Genomic DNA, 10,967 nt, shown 5'->3' with positions numbered 1-10,967 from the left:
AACCACAGGCGTCCAATCAGGCCGCCTACACTGGGCATAAGGATAGATCACCATGCAAACGAACCGTGCGGAGCTGGGGAGTGTGGGAAGCCTGCTGAAGGATGGAGCTGAGGCCATGAGTCATCCTCAGGGAGGCTCGGCCCTTTGTTTCCACCCAGGATCTTCCCATTTTACCCTTAAACATTTCTCGGATCTCCCCTCTCCTCTGCATCTCTGTCCTCCCTCACCTGGACCATCGCAGCAGCTTTCTCCCTCATCTCCTGGCCTCCTGTCTCTTCCCCACTGCAGCCCAAGTGAGCTTTATTGAAAGTAAGTTGGCCCTTCAGTAGCTGCACATGGCCTGCAGGGTGAAATTCAGGCTCAGGGACTCTGAATGGAATATCCTCTTGCCCCTCCTCCAGCCTCCTGCCTCCTCTGCCTTTCGTCCTTGCCTTTGGTTCTCGGCACAGAGCTCGTTGTTGTTTCTCATCCGGTCCGTGCATTTGCACCAGCACTGCTTTCTGGTTCACGGATCTCTTCTCACTTCCCCACCTCAGCGTAACCACCTTCTACTCCTTCTGGATTGAGCCTGGGTATCACCTAGAAAAGTCTTCTCCAGTTTCTTCTTCACCCGGCAAGCCAGCTTAGCTGCCTGCTCTCCTCTGTGTGTTATAATTAGCTGTTCACGTGTTTGCCTCCACGCGGAAACTGTACCTCAGATGGGACTCGAACCCACAATCTTCCAACTGAAACAGCACAACTCATCTCAGGACTTAATGAAGCTCCAGTTCTTTATATCTCAGTGCAGAAGGAATTAAGCGAGAGGCAAAATGATAGCTAAGAAGCAGATTTATTAATAACCTTTGTAAGAGGTTGCAGGAAAATGGGGCGCCAGGGGACAGTCATGTCCCAGGTCTCGGATGAGTCCCTGGGACGGGCTGCCAAGTGAGGGTCCTTGGCTTCACGCAGGAGAGAATGCAAGGGTGAGCCATAGGAAAGTGAAAGTAGAGATACACATTCCATGGACAGAATGCAACCCATCTCAGAAGGCAAGAGCTGCCCTGAAATATGGGGGTGGTTAGCTTTTATAGGCTGAGTAATTCCATAGGCTAATGAGTGGGAGGATTATTGCAACTATTTTGGGGAAAGGGAGGGGATTTCCAGGAACTGGGCCACCGCCCACCTTTTGGCCTTTTATGGTCCCCTCGAAACTGTCATGGAACCTGTGGATGTGTCATGTAGCATGTGCTAATTTATTGCAATGAGCGTTATAATGACGCTCAAGGTCTACTGGAAGTTGAATCTTCTGCTACCTCAGGCCTAATCAGTTCTAACTAGTTTATGTCATATCCTCAATGGCCATGTCATTCTTTCAAAGGTTGTCCTTTGCCCCCTTCCCTCCTGTCTCCACGTCTAGATGTTCTCATTAAGGGCAGAGATGATCTCTTATTAGTTTTTTATCTTAAATACCTAGCGCAGTGCCAACCATATTGTAGGTGCTCAGTAATTGCTTAATGTTGGAATAAATTAATGAATTCATTTGTTAATGAATAAATTAATCCATGTATGAGTAGATGTGAGAATGAACCCAACTTCAGCCAGACTTGTCTTGCTTTCTTTTTGAGAAGTCTATCTTCCCCTCGGCAGTTTCATGCACCAGTCAGAAGCACAGACTCTGAGTGTGTGTCTCAGTTCTTCCTCTTAGTAGCTATGTGAGCTCAGACCAGTTACCTGATGTCTCTGAATCTCAGGTTCCTTATAATAAATCAGGGACCATCACAGGGTTGATATTAACATTAAATGACATGAGATCTATGAAGTGCCTGGCACAGGGCCTGCCACATAGTGCTTCGTGTAGGGAAGTGCTTTCATTACTCCTGATCTATTTGCCTCTGCATCCTACCTCGTCTTCCAGCTGAACAACTGGAAAAACCCTCATGGCTGTAACTCCCCTGAATCTCCAATTCTTACAGTCAGCGGATGGCAGAATGCCCCATCCTCCTGAGATTGGCATTCGGGTGGGAGGGAGGGGACCTAAATGCCAAGCCGGGGGTCTGCTGTTTACTTGGAGCCTTTCCTTCTCCATCTCCTAGGCACTTGCCCTCCTTGATTCCAGGAGCCAACTGACCACCAGGTCCTCTGATTCTACATTCTCAGAATTCTAACTCCAGTTGTCATGTTGCTGCTAGCAGACTCTAGAGTCCAGGCCCTTATCCCTGGACCCTAAGCCGCTGAAGTTATGTCCTCTCCTACTCTCTCTCCCCTAACCATCTGCCTCTGGTCCATCCTCAAACTACTGTGTGAGTTCACCGTGCTCAGGGGTCATTATGAAGGTTAAGTGAGTGAATGCCTGCGAAGTGCTTAGCAAGATGCCTGGATCACAGTGAGGACTCTCTCCATAAATGGTCCATGCTGTCAGATTTGATAATGTCATTCCTCTACTTAGAAACTTTCACTTGGTTCCCCACGGTTTACAGAAAGAAGTTCAAATTTCTGAGCACAGCATTCAAGACCCTCAATGATCAGAACTCCACGGACCCTGAACTTTTTCAGCTTTGTCCTTGTCCTATGGCATTCCTCCCCCTTGGAATGCATTTTTCCATTCTGCCTGTTGCAACCTGCCCACTGAGGCCTGGTGCATATACAATGTCCATGAAGCATTTCCTGATTCACTTAGTTGTAATTAATCACCTTTTCTCTTGGGATCCCATAGGGTTTAATTTATATTTCCACCCTACCCGCTTTTGCCCTATGTTTGTGTTAGTAAATTGTGTTATCAGACTTCTTTCAACTAGAGAATGAACCTGAAGTCCAAAAAAATGTTTGAATTGTTGAATACAGGGGATGTTGGCAACCAGTGATAGAAACTATGTGGGTGAGGCAGACCCAGCCTGCAAAACAGAACTGCAAGAAAGGCTGTTGGAGTTGAATTCGATGGAGAAGGCGTGCGAGGGCAGTAGGCCAAGGGAAGCTTATCCGAGTCAGGGCAGCCAAGCTGGGCTTCCAGGCACCAGAGAGATCTGGTATCAGTGGTCCAGGGAAGATGTCTGCTCTTCAGAGAGGACGTGGATTTTATCTGAGTGGAGACTGATTGAAGATTAACTGTCTCCACAGCCTCAGGGGCCAAGCTGCCTGAGAGACACCAGAAAATGGAGGTAGTTTATAACTGCAGCTCCATCCCTCACCAATAATGAGCTGAGCACAGGCTCCAACTCTATGCATTGTCCCAAGTCAGGTGAAGGAGAGGGTTAGAGAAAGGAGACCCCTAACTATGCACCCAGTGTGAGAGGGAATGGGATCCCTCCTGCACATGGCTTTGAGGGGAGCCCAGTCCTTTGAGCTTGTGATGGACAAGAGAGGGTGGGCCTTGGGGCAAAGGAAAACATGTTCCCCAACTCATATTCTGTCACAACTCCTTCCCAGACACAAAACTCCCCTACTTTTCCTTCATTCCTGCTGGCCTTTTCCCTCCCTTTCTCTTGTCAATTCTTTTTCTCTTCTTCATTCCTGCCCATATCTGAGTCACCTTGGGTCACCTTGTCCTTAGTAACTGTGTCAATGCCCAGACCATCAGCTTCTCTGTTCCAGGCTAATGTTTACAAACACTTTATTTTCCTAGCGTAAGTATGTGATAATCGCCAATGAAAAGTATCAGGAAAGTCACGTAAGATGGGGTGTTTTCCATCACACAGGATTTGGGAATGAAGGATTTGGGACTTGACTGTCCTTGTGCTGACCCTGTCTACACTCTCCCACCATGGTCGGACTGGACATGCAAAATGTACCATCATATAACTTTGGCTTTGAACAAACTCCATAGGAAATTATCATTCTGTTTTATTTAATTAGGCTTTGGTGGACAACTTTCCTGGAAAGCTAACACCTAAGGTGCTCCATGAGGCCCAGAGGTAAGAGGTTGGAGACTATGAGGGGGCTTGTCATTGCCAAGTTTTTCTCTGTTCTTGGTAGAGGGTTGTCCTGCAGTGCTCTCCAGCTTTCATTGCTTTTATTCCATGATCACCAAGGACTCTTTCAGATCATAATTCCCTTGGCCTTGTAGGCTCACCACAGAAAGACGATGTGGTGGGCAGCAGCCTTGAGAATACAGTCTGCTAATAATCATACTTCTCATGGTAAAGTTAACACTTGAGATGTGACCTGGGAAAGTAGGGGGGAAATGATATAAGACTGGAGACAGCACTACATACTCTGTCTTGTGTTCCCTGGCTCCCACTCTCTCCCCACCAGTCCACGTATTTTTATCTAATAAATGAATAAATGGACAGCACTAAAAGGTAAAAATAAAAGACATAAAAGAGTAACCCTCGGCCAGAGGGGAGCAGCTGGGAGAGGGGAGAAGCTTGGCTACAGAGTCATGGAAGGATGTAGGGGCTGGTTGTGTGGTTGAGCCTGGGGCTTTTCAAAGCCCTGACTGAGGGAGCCTTGATCTTTTACTCCATCATTTACTTTCCCAAATTACTGCCTGTGATTGTAGACTGAACTCAGCAAACTCACTTCAGTAATTTACAGCCTACTTGTTTTTCCCTAGTATGCATGAGGAATCAAATCAACTCCTGGAACTTGATAAACAGAAAAGAAGTCCCTCTTGGGGCACAGATATCAGATGGGAAAGACAGAAAGATAGCTATCATCTAGTTCTTATTTCCCCACCCCTGGCCCTGGCGTGCTCCCCCTAGGGTTAGGGATTATCTCACATGAATTGGTGAGCAACTTCCCATCTCTGCTGGTCAGGAGGAAAACCTCCAAAATAAGGCTGGATCTATAGGTGTCCAACTGATGTAAAGAAGGCAACCTAAGTGTTACCAACCCAAGTTTGAGAACAGGGCCCAGATTTTTACGGGTGTCCTACTTTCCGAAACCGTCCATTACATAACCATATTCCCATGGTCTGACTCCCCCAAGGCTACTATATCAGAAGTGTGAGGCTGATCTTTAATTGGCTATTGTCTGCTAATATCCAGGCAGAAGTCTAATTACTATTGACTCATCTACTTTCTCCTACTTAGGGAAATGTTCATAAATCACAATATTTTATTTACAGTCGATCAATATAAAGCTATCTTCTAATTTGTGTTACATTAATATTAGTTTTAAACAGTTACCTAAGCAGGGGCTTCGCTGGTGGCGCAGTGGTTGAGAATCTGCCTGCCAATGCAGGGGACACGGGTTCGAGTCCTGGTCTGGGAAGATCCCACATGCCGCAGAGCAACTGGGCCCGTGAGCCACAACTACTGAGCCTGCGCGTCTGGAGCCTGTGCTCCGCAACAAGAGAGGCCACGATAGTGAGAGGCCCGCGCTCCGTGATGAAGAGTGGCCCCCACTTGCTGCAAGTGGAGAAAGCCCTCTCACAGAAACGAAGACCCAACACAGCCAAAAATATAAATAATAAATAAATAATAAATAAAAAATTAAAAAAAAATTTACCTAAGCAAATAGTTACGGAAGTAAATGGTTCAAAAATGGAATGCCACAAGCCTTTGCCCCTCTGCCCAAGTCTGCTTTCCAGAGGCAACCACTTTTAATGCTAATTGTTTTTAATTCTTACAGTGGTTCCTTCCATACCTCTAAATCATCAGATTATCAGTTAGACATTCCCTGTTAACTCCATTTAAGGTGGGCAATACTTTATACACCTTTCTCCGCCCTTCTTCATTCCCACAACATAGTAAAATAACTATTTTTAAATTTCTCTAACTTCAGCAAAAATATGTAAACCCCTCTTTCTTGTTTGATCAACTCTGATTTCTTAATCTGTAAGTTATGGATAGTAAAAGCCCTACACTTCTTTCCACCTCCCCTTCTCTCCTGCAAGTACAATCAGCTGTGCTTTTTCTTTTGCATTTCCAAGGTTGATAACATCCGTTTTGTAAGTATTATTAAGCCTGCCATAATTTGTCTATAGCTTTATTCTATAAGTTAAAGATCAATAAACAAAAGAGATTTGAATCAATGAAAAAATACACTTTCTTTTTTTTAAATTCCATCTGTTTATTTTTATATTTTTTAGTATGGCTACTAGAGGATTTAAAATTACATATGTGGCTCATATTTGTGGTCTGTGTTATATTTTTTTTTTTTTTGAATTTTTGAATTTTATTTTATTTATTTTTTTATACAGCAGGTTGTTATTATCCATTTTATACACATCAGTGAATACATGTCAATCCCAGTCTCCCAATTCATCCCATCACCACCCACCCCCCGCCACTTTCCCCCCTTGGTGTCCATACGTTTGTTCTCTACATCTGTGTCTCAATTTCTGCGCTGCAAACCTGTTCATCTGTACCATTTTTCCAGGTTCCACATACATGCGTTAATATACGATATTTGTTTTTCTCTTTCTGACTTACTTCACTCTGTATAACAGTCTCTAGATACACCAATGTCTCTACAAATGACCCAATTTCGTTCCTTTTTATGGCTGAGTAATATTCCATTGTATATATGTACCACATCTTGTTTATCCATTCGTCTGTCAATGGGCATTTAGGTTGCTTCCATGACCTGGCTATTGTAAATAGTGCTGCAATGAACATTGGGGTGCATGTGTCTTTTTTAATTATGGTTTTCTCTGGGTATATGCCCAGTAGCGGGATTGCTGGGTCATATGGTAATTCGAAAATACACTTTCCTGAATAGGAAGATTCAACATAAAAAAAGATCTTCTCTTCCTAAATTAGTTTACAAATTTAATGTAATACAATAAAAATACTATCAGACCTTTTTTTCTGGGCTAGATAAGTTGATTATAAAGTCCATTCTGAAAACAAAAAACAAGCAAGAATAGCTAGAAAAACTCTGAGAAGAAGAGCAGTGGGGCTGGGTTGAGGGCCGAGATCTACCAGGTATTCAAAGAACTTTACAAAGCTTTGTAAACCATAATGAAAACAAGATGGTTTTCAGATAGACAGAACAATGGAAAAAGATCTTTTAAAATCCAGCAATATTCAACTGCATATGGAAATTTAGTATTTGATTAAGGAGAAATTCTGTTATTAGGAGGATGCACATTTAGGATCATGTCTTCTCGGTAAATTGACCTTATCATATGAAGTACCCTCTTTACCTCTGGTAATACTTCTTGTCTTAAATTCTACTTTGTCTGTTATTAATATAGCCACATCAGATTTCTTATTGTTACTGTTTGCATAGTATACCTTTTTCCATCCTTGTGCTTTTAACCTATTGGAACTTTGAATTTAAGGTGAATCTCTCTTTGATCTTGTCATTATTTGCCCTAGGAGAATGTTGGAATGGACTGTAATTTCAGATACTTTTGGTTCACGTTTGGATTCTACTCTGGTAAGTTTCCAGAATCCAATCACTATGAGAATGCATATAATTAAATGATTTCTCTGCTTACTAGCCCCTCCTCCACTGGAAAAACTTGGGTAAATATCCCACTTCCAGGCATCTGCCCTTCACATACACTGGCAAAAATACCAAGGACAGATGCTCAAGATTATATATTGCAGTGCTATTTATAATAGTAAAAGACTAAAAACAACCCTAATGTTCATCAATAAGGAACTGGTAACTCTACACAAGAGAGTATAGTGTGGCTACAAAAAAGGAAATACCTAGGAGTGGAATGATTAGGTTGTAATATAAGTGTATGTTTAACTTTTGAAGAAATCCACAAATTATGTTCACACAAATACTGGCACATGAATGTTCATAGCAGCTTTATGTGGAATAGCTCCAACCTGAAGATAACCCAAATATCCACAAGTAGGTGAATGAGTAAATATTGTGGTATATCCATTTAATGGAACACTACTCAGCAATAAAAAGGAACAAACTACTGATACATGCAACAACATGGATGAATCTTAAAATTATTGTGCAGAGTGAAGGAAGCCAGTGAAAAAGGAATAGAGATAATATGATTACACTTATGTAAAATTCTAGAAGATGAAATTGAATCTATAGTGACAGAAAAATTGGAAATTGGCTGGGGACAAGGGTAGATGGAGGAATGAATTATAAAGAGGCACAAGGAAACTTCTGGGAGTAAACATTTGTAGTTTATTATCTTTCCATTACACCTTTAAAATATTTTTTAAAGACATGTGACTATGTCTACATGTTCTTATGGAGTGATTTCCAGGATATATTAAATGAAAACACAATATGAAAAGAAGTACATATAACATGCCACTGTTTAAAAAATTGAAAGGTATGATATCTCTCTATCCATATTTTGCTTATATATATATTTTTTTCTTATATAAAAAGGAGAAGGATAAACCATAAAAACAAGTTTTCTGTAGGGAGAGGGAGGAAATATAGTGGAGGAGATGATGGGAATATAAAGTTGATTCTTTAAATATACCTAATTCTGGGCTTTCTTGGTGGTGCAGTGGTTAAGAATCCACCTGCCAATGCAGGAGATGTGGGTTCGATCCCTGATCCGGGAAGATCCCATATGCCGCAGAGCAACTGGGCCCATTGTGCCACAATTATTGAGCTTGCACTCTAGAGCCCGCAAGCCACAACTACTGAGCCCACATGCGACAGCTACTGAAGCCCGCGTGCCTAGAGCCTGTGCTCAGCAACAAGAGAAGCCACTGAAATGAGAAGCCCACGCACCACAACGAAGAGTAGTCCCCGCTCGCCGCAACTAGAGAAAACCCGCGCGCAGCAACGAAGACCCAATGCAGCCAAAAATAAATAAATAAAATAAATAAATTTATTTTAAAAATATATATATACACCTAATTCTATAGATATGGTTTTTTAAATAATTTTATTTATTTACTTTTGTCTGTGTTGGGTCTTCGTTGCTGCACGTGGGCTTTCTCTAGTGGTGAGCGGGGGCTACTCTTCGTTGCGGTGCGTGTGCTTCTCGTTGCGGTGGCTTCTTTTGTTGCGAAGCACAGGCCCTAGAGCGTGTGGGCTTCAGTAGGTGTGGCACGCAGGACAGTGGTTGTGGCTCGTGGGCTCTAGAGCACAGGCTCTGTAGTTGTGACTCACGGGCTTAGTTGCTCCGCGGCATGTGGGATCTTCCCGGACCAGGGCTTGAACCCGTGTCCCCTGCATTGGCAGGCAGATTCTTAACCACTGTGCCACCAGGGAAGTCCCTAGATATGGTTTTTGAAACATGTAAATAGTCTGCATAATTCTAAAACAAAATTAAATTTAAAGAAGCAATTCTGGAAAATTGAAAGCAAAATGAAATAAATGATTCCCAACTATAAATCCAGTTGGTGGTGTTAGCATACAGAGACAAACTATTTCAAGTAATTTAAAAATACAATAAATATGACTATGTATCTCTAGTGGTATATAACCTAAGACAAAAAGAATTACCAGAGGGGAATCTTTGAAACCATCTTTGCAGTTATCTATTCACTTTCTGAATCCTCCTCTCTACCCATTTAATGACTTTCAAATGTAAGAGGCTAAAGCATCACTTGTGCCCCGATCCCTTTAATTTTATGCAGGAACGCCACATATATTGGAGACACATTTTGGTTTCTTCTGGCTGCACCATTCAGTCTGGCATGGGTCAGAAAGATGAGCGGCAGGTTTGAAAGCCTGGTGGATTCCCACTCAAATCTCACTTCCTGCTCTGGGAAGAGAGTAGAACTCCAGGCAGCATTGTTAGGTCTACAGTTCAGAGCAGCATACTTTGCCTCTTAATCTTCTTCTCGAAGCTGATTTTCTTTAACCTTTCTTTAATCTTCCCCAATTTGGATCCCAGGATGTGGCTTCCTCCTTTTTTTTGTTCACACTGTGGGCTTGGCCAGACTGCACTTCTCTTCATGTTTATCAACAACTGACAATATCATTACCTGTTCTTATACAGTCGATACCGGTACTAACGGCCAAGGCTTCTGGATTAGTGTTTGTATTGCAGGGGGAGGGGAGGAGAGAGGGCCACGAAGACAAGAAGTTGCTGCACACTGCTGCATTTGGGTAAGAAAGCCTGGGTGGGGTGGGCAAGTGGTCGAAGAGAAGGGTTTCCAAACAGTAGCCTGTTACATACACCACCTTGAGATTATTTCCTCCTTTTATAATCATAATTATTATGTGAATGTTTTACGTGTTAACTGTGCCTTTCCTCCAAGGAGCTGGAGACTGGCCCCTTCTGCAAAACCCACTGTGCTTTGCTTCCAGAGGCCATCTCCTAGTGTCACCACCTCTTTGAGGGGCATACCTCGAAGAGATACAGATCGTCCAATAGAAGAGAAAACCTGATAAAAATTCCCCTGTCCTTTGTACTAGAAAATAATTTTAGCATCACACTCTGTCCATCTGGACATCATTAATATTGTCAACCACTCCCTTCAGTAGCCTTTAATGTCTAAATAATTACTCCCTGTGGCCAGAATCCGACATGATGTCACTCCCCTCCTGATTTGCATTTCATAGATAACAGACAGCTTGGGAATTACAGGAGGCTTTGTGAGCTGTTCTGAAAGCCTAACACTCCCACCATCACCTCAATCACATCACATCCCCTCCTCTAAATCTGTCACCCAACCACGCAACCTTCCCCCAGTCAATTACCCTTTTCCTTCCGTTACACCATCACTGGTTCTGTCTATACCAAGCTCATCATCCTGATTGATAACTGGAAACAGAGTTGACTAATCGGGACGTTTCAATGCTTTGCTTGATGCGGGCATCCTTGATGGGAATTTTGCCTTTTCATTCCTGTGTGTGAGAACACCTTCTCCCAATACATTCATCACTTTTTCACTTGGTAGTTGCACCTCTTTTCAGACACACAGCCACCCACCCAGGGAGAGCCTAATGTCTGGGCACAGGCTCCTCTAGTCTCCTCCTGGGTGTCTTCCAGGTCATCCTTTTGTCCCCTTTTCCCTCACCCAGACGTGGACAAGCAGAAATGCTTCTCAGGAAGCCAGGTAAGAGTGAGGCCAGGAGGTGGGCTATCAGGAAACAGAAAGTTGTTCTCTTTTTGAATATTCACTTGTTTTCCCTTTTACCTCTTTTCACAT

Source organism: Balaenoptera borealis, assembly GCF_965194805.1.
Source record: "Balaenoptera borealis genome assembly, chromosome: 1".
In the NCBI taxonomy this organism is placed as follows: Eukaryota; Metazoa; Chordata; class Mammalia; order Artiodactyla; family Balaenopteridae; genus Balaenoptera; species Balaenoptera borealis.
The sequence above is the reverse complement of the archived record's forward strand: the minus strand, read 5'-3'. Positions refer to the sequence as shown.